The sequence below is a fragment of the Acinonyx jubatus genome, chromosome A3 (genome assembly GCF_027475565.1).
Source record: "Acinonyx jubatus isolate Ajub_Pintada_27869175 chromosome A3, VMU_Ajub_asm_v1.0, whole genome shotgun sequence".
In the NCBI taxonomy this organism is placed as follows: Eukaryota; Metazoa; Chordata; class Mammalia; order Carnivora; family Felidae; genus Acinonyx; species Acinonyx jubatus.
Genome location: NC_069388.1, coordinates 69,222,908 through 69,240,290, shown reverse-complemented (window position 1 = coordinate 69,240,290; position 17,383 = coordinate 69,222,908).

Genomic DNA, 17,383 nt, shown 5'->3' with positions numbered 1-17,383 from the left:
AAAAAGCACAAAATATTACATATGTTCCTAAACCTACTGCTACCATAATTGCTTCTCTTTCTGCCGGAAGTAAATGTGATCCACAAAGCCATATCATTTTCACAAAATGTTGTTGGCTTCTTAAAATATTATTTCTGTCCATTAATTTTAAGGAACAACTTAATATACAATTAGAGAAGCCATGCTAAAATGTTAATAAATGACATATTACTATATTAATGTAACATAATACATAATATTAATATACAACTAGAAAAGTCACATTCAGGCTGATAAACAGTAAAACATCAAAAGTAAAGGACTTTTACTTTGATTTATGCACAGTCAATGGATACCTAACTCTCTTGATCTGGAAGTTGTAAAGAATTTCTGCTTTAATTTTGGAAAAAAAGATGGCCTTTGGAGTCTGTCCCTGAGTCAAATCATAGTACCATACTCAGCCACTGAGTGATTCCAAGCATGTTATTTACTATATTGCCACTCAAAGTTTCATCTAAAACTTTTACAGGACATTGTAATAGATACTTTTTAAGTTATCACGGAGATTAAATAACACTGTATAGCACAATTGTACAGAATAATATCTTCAAAAATGTATAGTTTTGTTTCTTTTCTCAGTAAAAAAATATGTTACTGTTCATTAAAGAAATCCAATACAACTCTAGATGATAGGCCATTTGCATCCTATTTATTTATATTATTTTATATGTTTTATAAATATATGTTTATTAAATTAAATATTAATATTAAAATATTACTTATTTTTATTGTTTAAGGGAGGCTATTTTTTTGTCTCAGGGGCCAATGATATTTACATAAATAGTAATGGGATATTTCATGTTAATGTCTGAGAAGACAATATTGTAAAAAATGCACATTTTCCAGAAATTAATTTATCAATTTCCCCAAATTATACTCAAAATACAGCAGTTTTTTTCATTAGACTGATAACCTGAGTTTAAACTTTTCATGGGAAGTACAAAGTACCAGGAATAGAAGGACTCAGTTGGGAGTATTACTCGGTATCAAAAAATGTTATACAAGTATAATAATTAAAACAGCAATGTATTGTTGGAGGATTAGAAAAAATATAATAGTGAATCATGAAAGAGCAGCAAGAAATAAACATGTGCATATATTCATACTCAGTGTGTGACAAAAGTGATGTTCCAGAAAAGAGATTAAATAATCTAAACACACCAGAAATCTTAAAATGCGTATCTTTCTCACACTATACTTAAAAACAAAAATAAATTCCAAATGGATAAAAGAACTTAGAGAATTTTTTTAAGTTTAATTATTTATTTTGAGACAAAGGGAGAGAGAGAGAGGGGGGGGTGGGGGAGGGGCAGAGAGAGGAAGAGAGAGAGATAATCCCAAACAGGCTTTGCACTGTTGGGGCGGAGCCCAATGTAGGGTTCAAACCCACAAACCATGAGATCATGACCTGGGCTGAAACCAAGAGTCAGACACCTAACTGACTGAGCCACCCTGTCGCCCCCAAATGGATAAAAGAACTTAAATGTAAAAGGCATAGCTGTAAATATTTTCAAGGACAATATAGAGAAAGTATCTTTGCAACCTTAGAGTAAGAATTTATTTAACAAGCTATAACACATGTATACTCTACAGGAAAAAAATGGATAACTCAAATCTATTAGAATAAAATTCTTATTTTAGTTTAAAAATACAATAAAGAGGTAATATATGTAAATTTTGGAAAAGCATTTCCATCACATAACTGACTGACAATAGTGTTAATTCAGAGGAAGGTGTATTGGATGGGATACAGAGTGCACATCTAAGATAGGTCATAGATGTTTATAAAGCTCTAATTCTTAAAGTGGCAATAATCAAATGAACAATTAATTTAATCATTATGCTGTGAACTGTTCATAAAGACCTTATACAATCTTTTGTATGTCACTTAAAAATAAAAATAAAAATAAATTTTACCAACAAATAAAATCTATGACTTAAAAAAAAAAGTTAGGGAAAAACCTTCATGAGACTGTATTTGGCAAAGATTTCTAGGATAAGACACTAAAAGCACAGGCAACAAAAATAAACATAGATAACTGGACTACATCAAAACACATCAACAATCTGATAAAGGATCAAAGTCCAGAAAATATGAAGAACACCTATAACTCAACAATAACAACAAACAACCTGATTAATAAGTGGGAAAGGGGGAGCCTGGGTGTCTCAGTTGGTTAAGCGTCTGACTTAGGCTCAGGGCATCATCTCATGCTTTGTGAGTTTGAGTCTCACATCAGGCTCTGTGCTGACAGCTCAGAACCTGGAGCCTATTTCAGATTCTGTGTGTGTATCTCTCTGTGTCCCTCCCCTGCTTGCACTCTCTCTCTCTCTCAGAAAAAAAAAAAAAAAAAAAAAAAAAATTAAAAAAAATTTTTTTAGTGAGAAAAGGACTTGAACAGACATTTCTCCAAAGATACAAATGGTAAAAAAAAAAACATAAAAAGATGCTCAATATCACAAATCATTAGGTAAATGCAAATCAAAAACAAAATGAGATACCATATCACACCCATCTGAATGGCTGTTATCAAAACAACAGCAGCAGCAACAACAACAACAAATGAAAACAAGTGTCAGTGAGGAGGTGGAATAATAAAAACCCTTGGGCACTGATGGTGGGAATGTAAAATGATGTAGTCACTATGAAAAACAGTATGGGAGTTCCTAAAAAAAAAAAAAAAAATTGAATTACCATATGATCCAGCAATTCCACTTCTAGATACATAGCAAAAAAATCTGAAAGCACTATCTCAAAGAGATATTAATAATGTAAATGTATTTAACACTACTGATGATAAATATTATATAATACATATTTTACCAAAATATTTTACAATTTTATTTTAGAGAGAGAGTGAACATGTGAGCTGGGAAGAGGGCAGAGAGAGAGAAAGAGAATTTCAAGCAGGCTTCATGCTCAGTGCAGAACCTTATGCAGGGTTTGATCCCACAACCCTGGGATCATGACCTGAGCTGAAATCAAGAGTCAGACGCTCTATTAACTGAGCCACGTAGGTGCCCAAACACAGTAAAAAAAAAAAAAAAAAAAAAGATTAAATCTTTCTTTGGTGATAAACATCAAGTGAAGAAGTGTCTGTGATTGGCATAAAAATGTCTCAAAAGCTACTTCTTTTAAATGAGCTTGAGATATTGCATTCATTTTTTTGTCTTTTAAGTAGTCTTTTGATTTTATACATGCAATAAAAATAGTTCTCAGAATAACTCAGATAGTAGTTTTTCTATATTTTTCTAGGTTACAAGACCTTCAGGAGGTTATTTGTGCTACAGGCTGATTTCTATATCATAATACCATGTCAATTATTTTTAGTTAAATAAAATCAATGAGTCAACATGTTCAATGAGCTTACTAAAGCAGTTGAAACAATCTCATGAATCAGTGGAAAGGCTTTTATTCATTATACTAACTTGTATTTCAGAAATGTGAGTCTCAGTAGAGGTATGTCTAGTCTCAGCAAAGCTGTATTTTTAGTAACCAAACCTTGCCTCTTGCTTAGAAATGCAAGAGGTCCTATTGCATATAAGCTCTTCATCTCTTTGTATAGGACTGGTTTTGTTGTGGCATCCATATATTCTGATTCCATGTCAAATATATGGCAAAGTGTGTGTGTGTGTCTTCAGATCAGTTCATGACTGATCTTAGAGAGTGTCCATGAGGTTGTTACTAAGAATTTAAGATTTATTTACTTCTTTTACTATAAATATCAGGAAAAGAGGGAAGGTAAAAAATCATTGTCTAAACTTGCAATGTTTTGCAAACTTGAATTTATACTTCTTATGTGTACTGGTTTTTGCAAAAGAGCAGTGGATAATGGATAAACTGTCATAGAGTGAGAAATATTTACTCTAAAAATGGGAAGGATTTTAATTTGATCATTCATCATCCATCTCTGTTGATCCTTTGCTCATATGTTGTGATCCTTTGCTAGAATGTGTTGCTGGTGACACAAAAAAACAGTTAGCATTCTTATTGCTAACATTTGTAACCCTTCTAGAAACAAATTCTGACAAGCTGAAGCTTGGTGGGATACTAGCTATTCATTTCTTTGAAATGTTTCATGTATACATTATTTATATCTTACTGTATGTGTTAACAAATGCAATAAGTTGCACTGCCAGTGGAAAAGATGAGCTGCCTTTCCACAAATCAATAATAATTAAGACAAATCACTTATATTTCAATAGATTATATATTCCCAGAAACCTTGAAAGAAAGATAATATTTATGGTTAAAATGATGAAGCTAATGTCACTAAACTTCATTAAATATATGGAGAAATAGTGTAGTTGGAAATTCAATAATGGCAAATTTTCTGCATTTGCATTTAAGAAGAAGAGAATGGAAATTCTGAAGAGGAATTAAACCTTCATACTAATAGTTAAACCACTGTTAAGTTCAGTAAACTGAATTGTGAGTAGACAACCTATCACTGGATGTGTATTCCTTTTCTAACCAATGTCTTTCTTTGATGCGTTAGAGAGAAAAGCATATGTTGATATATATTCAATAATTCTGTTGCTGTCAAAATCTTTCTACAGACCTGAGATATAATTACAACTGGACAGATAATTACTTGAGTGTTGCTTTTCATTACTGTGTCCATATAAATAATTATATAAAATATGTCCTTCAAGACAGATAAAGAAGATATGCTTCCTGGATGATTCTTTAGCACATAATAAACTACTTCCCCTCTGATTCACTTCTGGGCATTAGAGAACAAACCCTAGGGCTTTATATGTGAATCATAAAACTAGAGACATACATGAGTGAAAGTTAACAGTGCAACCTCTGTAGATTACATTCCAGAAACATGAACTAACTACCACAGATACAAACAAGAAGATCAGGGTCATATGCCCATTCTGCAGTATTGAGAGAGAAAAGTCTTAAAGTTTTCTAATTCCATGGAACTTTTTCCTTTTATGTTTTCTTCTCCCTGCCTTCTTCCCTCATTCTTTCCTTTCTTCATCTTCCTTTTCCATTTTTTTTTTTTTCATTTTCTCTCTGGTAATGTAAACTCTTTTCTACTTTTCCCCGCTTCATCTGCTCCTCCCACATTCCTAACTCCTACTTCCAATGTTAAATAAAGAAGATAAAATTGATCCAGAATTGGTCAAGTATCAATCAAGTGTTAAGGACTGGAGTATATATAAGGGATGGGAGCTTGAATAGTGAGTTTATTATTTGAGGCAAGATGAGATGCATCTTCACACTGAAGTAATGAATAGACAATACACAAATGCCAACAAGTAAGAAGATGAATCACATTCTGTTGTGAATCATAGGGTAGGAATTTGTGGCAAAGTAGAAGACTGTACTAATACCTAAACATGGCTTAACAGAATTACAGAGAAATTGCTGTCAACACCAATGAATGTGTACAGTTCCCCTTCTGGGTCAGGATTCTATGTGGTGTGAGACGAAAAAAAAAATAGTACAGATTAAATGATTACTGGTTAATATAGAATGGCGTAAGGTAAAGTGGTATATTTATCTCTGTACCAATATACCTTCCACCATATTCAAAGAGCTTCATATTTTTGTAAACACAGATACATTTGTACTGCTGATTGGCTCAGAGCCTCTCAAAACCCATCTCCCTGGAGGCCAAGGTCACAAACAATGATAACAACAGTAATGGCCCCTAAAAATCATGTCAGCCATTTATCATATGCTGTATGATAATGTCTGTCATCATTTTATGCACAAATTTCACCTTCCCATCTGAAGAACAATTTTCTTAAGGCCACAGGTGTCTTACACATCTTTGTAGCCTCTACAGTATGTAGCACACTGTTTCTGACACAGACTACATGCTTAACAAAAGATGCATAAATCAAATCTGACTCTGACAATGAAGCAAATTTAGTGACCCACGATACTCTCAGAGAATAAGAAGATACTCACACGGTCAAATGCATATAAATACGGAGGTGGCACCTTTATAGTTCTAGGAAAGACATATTAAATTCTATTTTCATGGGAAATTCACATATTATACAGAAAAAACCTGTGCTAAATTAGTCTATCCTTTGGCTTGCAAATCATACTTGGTTTTAAGTGTGTTTTGTTATATGACTAACTGGGAAGTAAGTACCTTTTCAGAATCTAGCCCAATCACATTCCACTCCCCCCGCCGCCCCCACCACACACACACACACAGTCCAGGATTACTTTTATCTTTATAAAACAAAACCTGATCTTACACTGTCTCGAAACCTTTGTTGGCTTCAAGGAGAGAATGTAAAAAAGCAAATTATTTGGGTGGTTATTCATGGGATTTTATAATTTTGTCCCAAACTTTTCTCTAAATAAGATATTGCTGAAAATACATGACTTGATATAATAATACACATTCAATTAAGGTTTCATTCCCTTCCATATGTGCACACCACCATGTAGGATATACTACTAAAACAAGAATCTCACAAGATATTTGACACAAAAAAATCAGTTTCATGTTAAAATAATCTTAATAAATGCTACATATTAAGTATCAGTCATAATTTGTATCAGAATCTCCAAAAAGTCTGAATAGAAATCCTGCTTCATTTTTTTAACCCAGAGTTTTCCTAATCACAACCTCAAAACCCATCTTTGTGTGTATATGTGGTTCAACAAACACCTACTAAGTTGTCTTTATTCTTGGCATTCTCCTGGATACTGAGGCTCAGTATGATGTTTCAGTGATCCTATCCTCTAGTTCTGTCTTCTTTCCTCACTCTTTTCCTCACATCAACTACTAAGCTCATCATGGTCAGAAATTTCACTGCCTTTGTTCAGGCTGGTGACATTATCCAGAAATGCACCTCTGCGTATATCTTACATACTTCAAGTGTCAGATCAGCACCTTCCCTTCTGTAAAACTTATCCCAAATTTCCATCCCTGAATCCAAAATTAATTTTACCTGTTTTAAATCGTATTGGCATTTTAGTCAGATATATTGTATGCTGTTAACTGTTTACTCTTCCCCTCACTACACTGTAGTTCTTTGTAAGTAGAGATTTAGTTACTTTTACATCCACACCCCTCCTATTTACACAATGTCTCCCACACTGTATGCATATCCAAAATGTTTGTTAAAGTGAATTTTATGTTTAATGACAAAAAAGACCTTGAAATTTTATTCTTTGGTAACTGAATCAGGTAGTTCAGATCCTCTTAGCATTGCCTATTTCTTGTCCTAGCTGCTATTTCAGCAGCCAGCCTTCCAATGGCTTTAAGTACTTTTAAGCACATTTTACTTACTGGCACCCTGAATCTTGGCCAGGCAGAGCTTCTTGCTCCCCAAACATGTGCTTCCTCCTAAACACAAAAAGGAACACCAATCACCCACTGGAAGTGTTGTGAGCTGGTGAAAAAAATTCTTTACTTCTTCAACCCCTCCCTCCCTGCTACCCTGACTGCTGCCATAAAAATTCATAAGGCTTATTAGTGGCCAGTCCCAAGAGAATGAACAATAAATTGTCTGTGTATTTCCTTTCCCTCTTTTCCCGATTCATTCTCCAGGTCCTTCACGGCTGCTCCTTGGGCTTATTATACTCCTTAAAAAAGTAGTAACTCAGAAATTACCTGTATTATTCTCTGCTTTATGGGAAAACCAAATAGGGACTGAGGTCTTAGTTAATATCTAATTACTCTCATAAGTTGTTTGAGTGTCTCTAGAATGAATGGACGGCATAGAAAAGACAGCTTGGAGAAAGTAGTCTCCAGGCAACGTCCATCATCAAACTGGTGTTAATGAGCCTCTCATTTACTCATTCTTCTTTTCACAAATATCCACATATATTATCCTCCTTATAATTCCATATTTTCTTGCTCTCTGATTAAAGAAAACATTCTCTTCAACTTATTACTAATACTATTTATTATTATTATTGCCTTCATCATCATCATGAATCTATAAGTAGATTATCCCTACTATCATCAGTTTAGCTGATAACAGCAAAACACTGATATTTAAATTCATATAAAACTTTGATGTGCTCTTTCGCACATGGATTAAATAAGAATATGTAGGGTCTATTTCAGCACATTGCCATTTTTAAAAACTTAATAATATTGTTAGAAGAAAGATTCTATAAAAGGTTGACTGTGATCTCAACAAGACATTTAACAAAGTCATGTTACCCTTGAAGAAAAGAGAGTAAGAGCAGAATGGGGTGGGTAGCAACACACTTTTGCAGATATTTTTTAGATAAATGAATAATGATACCAAAAATCATGTTGTCTCTAATATGCAAGAAATCTCCAAGTGTCCAGGCTCAAATCCTTCTATTTTAATCTGTCATGCCACATTATTAAAAATGTTTTAATCAAGAAATTGAATTAAAAGGAAGAACTGGCTGATTAATTTTCAAAAGATAAAAATATCTGAATGATAGTGAGTACACTGAGTGGCAGAATCAATATACTAAGAATACCCTTAGATAGTTGAAATTATCAAACAAAATAACAAGATGAATTTTTTTTAACCTGTTAGAAGGAAGAGCTAAAAAATGTTGAAAATACACTACGTGCCCAGGAAATTGAAATTAATGTAAGTGAACATATCAAAGGAGTGAACAGTTCACTGAATCTTACATGGGTTAAATTATACCTGAAATATATTTTTCACTTTATATTAATGATTACTGTTGATGTGTAAGCTCTTCAAAAGCTCTAAGAAATAACCTGACCCATCAGATAGCCTGGATGGGGTGGGGGTGGGGGCAGCAGCGAAATCAGGAAAGTAAGTTATTCATTAATATATGTATTTAATTTACCTTCCTGCTTTGAATGATTTTTATAAGATTCTATTTTAGGGCCTTGGGATTTGGTGGTAAAACACGGAGATATAGGGTCTGCTGTCACCATGGAACATACAGCTTAGATAGATGGATATTAGATAGTAAATCAAATAACAATATAATTAGAAATTTCAATATGTGTTCTAAGAATAAATTTCAGAGGAAACTGATTTAGATAGGAATGTCAGGAAATAACAATTTAAGCCCAATTAAAAAAAAAAAAAAAAACTGCCATCTGAGTAACTTGAAAGAATGAAATGCTGTTGTGTGCAGAGAAGCTTTTGTGTACCAGATACCTTAAGATATTTGAAGAGCTGATGTTTAGAAAAGAAGTTCCATTCACCGACTATGGGTAGGTAGAAGTACTGTCCATTTTTACTGAGAATTCATTGTCATAACAGGCAGGTTATAGGAAGATCAATATCAACATCAAATTTTAAAAACATACTAAGTTAGAGATGTCCAAACTGAAATGATTCACATGGTCATGAAATCTCACTCAAAGTGTTTTTTAACCTATGCCACCTCATTTGGAGTGGGTTAAAGACTTCCTAGTGTCCAACTTGCAAGAATATATTTTTACAGTGCATTTCATATAGAATGAATATATTCTTCTCTTTATAACAATCACTTTATAATTTCTACATAATATACCCCCACATCCCTCCCCATACCAGCAAAGGCACTATAGCACCATTATTTGTATCAAATTGGTTTCATTTGTATTTTATATACTTGAATATGGCTTGGATTCCCCAGAAATACTAAAACCATGTTTATGAAAATCACCACCAGTCAGAATTACTGTCTTCAATGCAATATAGTATGGTGGTTAAAAACAGACACCAAAAAGTGAGACTGACTGTCTAACTTAAAACTTCTGTCCCACTGCTGTGTGTTCTTAGACAAGATATTTATTAATGTGACTCTCAGTCCCATCCTCTGTAAAATAAAATAATACACATCTCACATATTAGTTGTGAAGATTAAATGAGATTACATATGTCAACATCTTTAGCTATTGCTGTTATCTTTACTTTTGTCCAGTATGATAGCCAAAAAATTCCTGAGATGGCATACACACTAACACGAGTGGTATTTTCCTTTGCTTCTACCATTTTGAGAAGCAGTCACAAGAATGTTTAATGAGAAAAATAATTCCTTGATTTCATGTTAATATTTTACAAAAATGACTATACTTTATAGCAAAAATAAACACACACCTTTGAAGGCCATTTATTACAATCCATACAATAAATAAACATTTAAAATTATAATTAGAAGAACAGAACCAGCACCATCCATAAATGAGATTGTCAAAAGCTAGGTCCTAAATGTAACTAAACTTCTAATTCCAGCAATTGTATTAGAGGAAATATACAGGGACAGGGGTCAGAGGAGCATGACAAAAACCATAAAAAAGGTATAATCAGTGTAATCCAGACCATGGAGAAAACTCAAAGTAAACTACCCAGTTTTTTCTACAAAAAGAGGTTTGTAGGATCTATCAGCAAATATTCATGTGCGGTCCTCGTTTTGATCTTGACTCAAACAAAACAATCTGTTTATAATAAAACAAAAATGACAGAGAGCTGGAAATTTGAATACTGACTAGATATTTCTGGATACTATCAGATTACTCTTTGATATTTGGATATGATAATAGTAATATTGACCTGTTTTTCAAAGACTGGCCTTCTTTTACAGATACATGTTGAAATTTTTACAAATAAAATGATTATACAATACATAGGAAGCGAGAGTGGGTAGGGGTACAGATGACAGGCTTGACTATGACTTGTCAACTGTTCAATATGAGTGATAGGTATATTATACTACTCTATTTTTTATTTGAAAATTTCCATAAAATAAAAAAAAAGTTTAAAAGTGAGTTTGAGAAATTAGCCAATTTTAGAATTGTCCACATGACCTATAAAATTAAGCTCTTAAACCTACTTTGCAAACTCTGGCCCTATAGTTTAAAAAATATATATAGTTATAGATATATAAATATATAGGTATAGATATAGCATTCTCAAATAATGTGTTTCCATATTCTGTCATTTATCATTCTCAGTTAACTAGAGCCAAAATGACCTATTGCCCTTGACCATTAAGCAAAGCTATTTTATTTTTCTGAATTATCCAGATAATTTCCCAAATGTTCAAATTTCTTTCTGAGCATGTATAGACATTCAGTGAATAACTACCTAAGGAAGTCTTTATCAATTCTGTGAATTACAAATATTATCTTTTGCTGTGCGAAGAAGGAATAGTGACATTTTGGGAAGAGAAAAATGTGTCTGCTGAAGAAAGCTGGTTAGTAAGCTTAACAAGACAATTTATTTTTCTGGAAATAGTTTTAAATCAAATGTGCTGGATATAGTCCATGCACTACAGTATGACATATGAAGAGGATCACAAGATTAAAATCTTAAGGCTAGGCTAGGCTTGGACAATTTTCCATTACAGCCTATGTCATGGGAATGGATACATTTCATGGCACTTCTGTTCTGTATACATTTTTCATAATGGGGAAAGTAAGTATTAAGAACATTTCAGAATTTGAGCTATTTAGAAAAACTCTACTATAATACAAAAGACAATATATTATTTTTAACTCCTCCCCCAAAAGGTAAAGCTCCATTAGACATAATAAATCCCTAATTAAATTAATACATCTTCCACAAGCACCTGTGTTTATAAAGTTGCATCACACCCTAATTTGGCTCTCATAGTTATCACAAATATATACAAACAATAGCCTCACACTACACACACACACGCGCACACACACACACACACACACACACACACATCCTTGTGGTAAACATAGCTTGCAGGCCTTCTTCATATCCATTCATTCTTTTGCAATTACTAATGGAAATATGTCCAGATAATATACCGCCCCAAAACCATTTACAGAGAGGAGCCATATGACAATTATTTCTAGTGGGATATAGAGAGAAATCATGATTTAGTCCCTCTGGGAAAGCATTCAAAAAAATAGATTTACTGGCATCCTCATTTCACTCTCTGTAGTTTCCTCTCCTTCCTGCCTAGAACAAGGGAGCAACACCTCAGAGTTAGAGCTACCTCAGAGTAGAGTAGCCATATTATGACCATAGAGACAGAAACTGCACATTAAAACACACACAGCAAGAAAGTAAAAGGAGCTTAGGTTCCCATACTGGATCTCTAAACTGCTGCTACATCATGCTGTAATGCGTACCTCTGGTTTTCATATTATACAGGATTAATACAATTGTTAAATTCTAGACTTCTATTTTGGAAAATGGAGTCTCTCTATTAAAACAAGTATGACTCTAATAGATTACAAATTTATACCATTTTATAATAAATAATATATAATTTATTATATACAATTGAACTTTATACAAATTTATGAAATTGAGAGCCAATATCAAATGTGTCATTTTAACAATTACCAATCTCCATTTTAACTCTGAATCATTTTTATGGCCAGGGTTAGGGTTAGGGCCAGGGTGAGGGTATTTGCCTGGTATGCTGCAGTTTAGAGAGCTTTCCAGAAGGTTCATTTAGGGTTAACAATAGGTTTAGGTTCAGGGTTCGGGGTTAGGGGGAGGTGCGTGGGAAAATGGGTTAAATAGGTGATAAGGATTAAGGAGTGTACTCGTTGTGATAAGCACTGGCTGTTGTATGGAAATGCTGAATCACTATTTTGTACACCTGAAACTAATATTAAATGTATGGCAACTAATTGGAATTTAAATACAAACTAAAAAAAAAAAAAAACAACAAAAAACCTGAATCTAATGTCTACCTATATATGTCTATTTTTACATAGATATATATACACAAATGTACAAATCTGCAGGGGGATTATTTTCTAATTCATGGATTTGGGCCTTGAGACTGCCTCTCTCCTCTACTCTGTACACAGACAACTGCATCCTAAATTTTTTTTTTTTTTTTGAGAGACAGAGAAAGAAAGATCAAGCAGGGGAGGGGCAGAGAGAGTAAAGAGAACATCCTAAGCAGGCTCCACATTGCCAGCGTGGAGCCTAATGTGGGGTTTGAACCCAAAACCAAAGAGTGAGATCATGACCTGGGCCGAAATTAAGAGAGGCTTAACCAAGTGAGCCACCCAGACGCCCCACAACTATACCCTTATTCATTATTCCACAGGAGGAAATCTGTGCTAATGCTACATTATCACATAAGGAAAATGACCTAATAAATCTAGTGTGTACTCGTGCATTACAGGATCAATCAAAATCAATGTGCATTTTAAGAAAGGATGACTGCAGTATATTACAATCATGAGTACACAGTAATATATGTACAAATATTTTTAATGCGGTAACATGATAGAAACGAGTACATCGAAATGGGAGTGGCTGAAATTATGATACATCTGTATTGTGAATATGTTGTTATTAAAGCAAATGTATTAACTATGTAGAAATATATATCACTATTAATTATGATTATACTTTCAAATTTTATACATGTGTGTGCATATATATTTATATGTATATAAAACGTGTGTAGAATAAATATGCTTTAGCAAGGTTAAAATAAGTTTGCCCAACATACTACTGTGATTGGAGAGTTCAGGGCATTAGCACTGGAGGTGACGTAGTTATAGAAAATTATTTTATTCTACACCTTGTGTTCTTCTACGTTATTTAATTTATAATTAAATGCCATATATACATACTTACATAATATACACACATAAATATACTGAAAAGGAAGAAGATTCAATCCACATTTAAGAGAGAAAAAGAGAGAGATCCTAAAAGTCAGTATAATGGTACATTGTATGATGATTAGGTATACTTATCTTTATATGTGATAAATGAAGGTGGGGGAGGGGTGGCAAACTCCATGTAGGCAGAAGACTATGTTATGTGAGTGCCTGTGCACGTGTTTATTACAATTAGATGCTATTTGCCTTCATAATAGGTATCAAAATATAAATAGCACAGAGAAACATACATGAAAACATTTCTACCAGGCTAAATCCTTAGTACATGTCCTTGCTACTATTGCTGTATTCTTGTTTCTGTTACTTCTCATGCTACAAGTTGATCATAATCCTTGTCTTATAAAAAGAGTCTGCATTGATGCATATAATATGTGAGGGATGGAATTCTCTCATTTAAAGAACACTTCAAGAATGCCAGCACAGATCTTACATTCTTTACTTGGTTATGTCTGGCTTATTTTCAGAGATTGGTCACTCGCATATGAGCATATTATCTTCTTTCTTGTACTTTATTTACAGTAATAAACTCTAAATAGGTTTGGAAGTCAGGAGCACCTGGGTGGCTTAGTCATTTAAGAGTCCAACTTCGGCCCAGGTCATAAATTGGTGGTCTGTGAGTCGAGCCCCATGTAGGGCTCTGTGCTGACAGCTCAGAGCCTGGAACCTACTTCAGATTCTGTGTCTCCCTCTCTCTGCCCCTCCCCCACTCATGCTCTATCTCTCTCTCTCAAAAATAAATAAACGTTAAAAAAATTAAATAGGTTTGGAAGTCAAAAGTTACAATCTTTCTGGGAACTTCTTAGATGTAATATTGTACCCTACTTGCAACATGGAATCTCCTCTATTCCCCCCGTTTAGCCCCACTATGCCTCTCCAAGAGAAAAATCTTTGTCTTTCAATCTTTCTGAAGAGTGGACTGTTAAAACGAAATTGTCAATTATGAATGCATAGTATTTTATAAACTAAAAGACAACTCTCAGTTAATGTCGAATCAGTAACTATACATCTGCTTTGCAATCCTGTACAACTAACAATTGCATAATTACAACACCCGAGCATAGTGGCAAGTGCTAAAGATCTGGATCTAGCCAATCTCCCAGTTTTTGGACTTAACATGTTCATTAACTTGGGAAAAACACTCATCTATCCAAAAGCTCAGATTCCTTATCCAAACAAGGGAATAATGATAGCTCTTAATTTGCAGGGTTCTTTGAGGATTAAATTAGTTTAGGCACATGCTTAAAACATAGAATGAAATTAACAAAAGGGGCGCCTGGGTGGCTCAGTTGGTTAAGCATCTGACCTCGCAGTCTATGAGTTCAAGCCCCGTATTGGGCTCTGCACAGCTTAATCTGGAGCCTGCTTCAGATTCTGTGTCTCCCTCTCTCTCTGCTCCTCCCCCACTCACACTCTGTCTCTCTCAAAAATAAAATGGAAACATTTAAAAAAATTAAAAAAAAAGAAATTAACAAAAGTTAATCATCAACATATTGCTCTGTTACCTAAATATGGATAAATGTTAATGGCTTTCTGAATATTTACTGTATTATATAATATCTGATATTTGAAATTTATTATGACATTCCTGTACGTGTTTCATATGCATTGAAAAATATAATCTTCACAAAATATCATAATGGGAAGGGATGAATATTAGCACTATTTATATACAAAGAGCCCAAGGCACAGAGAAGCTAATAATTCATAAAGCTGTGATTCATGCACTGGTGGCACAGTTCCTGGCAACAATGCCCAAACTCTGAACCCCTACAATATACTACCTCTCGTGTACCTCATCACTTCCCCTTTAAAGAGCATCCATCACACTTAAAGCTTTCTTTTGGCTAAGCAGTTTTGTTGAAGTTACATTTTCCATCAAACTTCTGTTTATTCCAGAGCATCCTGCCCTGGGATTTCATCCGATTTAATGTTCTACATTTTTTTCGCCAGTTTTCTAATTTAGTCTCATTTTCACATTTATCTTAATAACCTGAGGCTCCCTCCCTAACACCAAATAGATCTTGCTGGCATCTTTCCTATTTATGGATATGTTGTTCACCAAAAACCACCTCATTCAACTCCCTTATCCTTTTGGATTGTAATTTCCTTCTCCCTGCATCGTTCTCTCCAGATAGCTTAGGGAGATGCAGGTAAACATTTCTCTCTCTCTCTCTCTCTCTCTCTCTCTCCCTCCCTCCCTCCCTCCCTCTCTCCCTCTCTCTCCCTCTCTAAGAATGTAGTATCATTAAGGATAGGCCTGCCATGTGTTTTAAGGATGGAGAAAGAATTGATTTACTGTAACGAACACATGGAGCCTGAGAAGTTACTCCAATGTTCTGTCTTTTGAAATTTATTCTCAGAACATGTGATATTATACTTAAGTATTTGAGGTCAATTTGAGGTGGACATATTCTTGTTGAAATCCAGTTATAAAAAGAACATGGTATAACTGGAATTCTGATTTCATGGATAAAAGCCCACATATTTCTAAGGGAAAATGTAGGAAGTAAGAATATTATTCTCAATCAATTTCCTCTATTAGGTATAAAAGCCAGTTCAATTTTCTAAAATATGAAAGAACTCAAGCAGATGATGAACGTACGTAGAAAAATAAGGACAAAAAAACATAAATATGCATCCTGAGGAAAAATGTATGTGTGAAAGCATATCAAAATGGAATAAAATGCAAATATACTAGAAGATAAATTTAAAAAGATCTCAGAGTACCAAATCCTATAACATGGTAACTAAAAGATAAAAATCAAGAAACATAGAGACCATATCCAGAAGTTCCATATCTGTATGAAAGCATAAAAGAGTTCTAGTGGGTAGAAAAAAAAAAAAACTTAGAAAAAGAAAGAAAGAAAGAAAGAAAGAAAGAAAGAAAGAAAGAAAGAAAGAAAGAAAAAATTCCATGAGCACCTCCCATATTGAAAGTCTCACTAAGTGCCCTGAAGGATCACACACACACATACACACCACTCAAGAAGGAATAACATTTGAGAATGTCTATAATAAATGGAGAATCCAAAAATATTCCAGAGATTAAAAAAAAAAGAAAAACTCTCCAAAGAATAAAAAGTAGATTAGTATAAGAAGAAAATTTTCATTAGGAAAATTAATGCAATAATAAAATGGGAAAATATCTTCAAAAAGCTAAGAGAAAATGACTTTCCAAACTGAATTCTTTGCCCAGCCAAAATAATAGCCAACAATTGGGGGAAGAAAAATACATGTGTAATTAGGTCAGAGCATATAAATGGGCAAAGGATCAAAACAAGTATTACTCCCAAAAAAATAAACAGATGGCAGAGAAGCCCATGAAAAGAACCTCAACAGTATTAGTCATTAGAAAAATGGAAAATAAAACCATAGAGAATGCATCTCCACACAACTAGAGTGGCTAAAGTTAACTATAACTTGGCAATACCATATACTTACAAGAATGTGAAGTAACTAGAACTCTAAAGCTTTACTGGTAGGAATGAAAACTGATGCAAGCACTGTTTGGTGGTTTTTATAAAGGCAATGGTTCATCAATTTCTTAAGAAATAAAAATTTATGTTTCCACAAAATACACACAAACGTTTGTAGCAGTTTTATTCTTAATCACCAAGTCTTGAAATAAGTGAAACATCTTTCAAATGGTGAATAAACAATGGTGCATCTATATATGGGAATGCTACTTGGTATTGAAAGTGATCAAACATTCATGATCAAACATGAATGAAACTTAAATACATTTTTCCTAGTAAAAGAAACGAGATCCAACA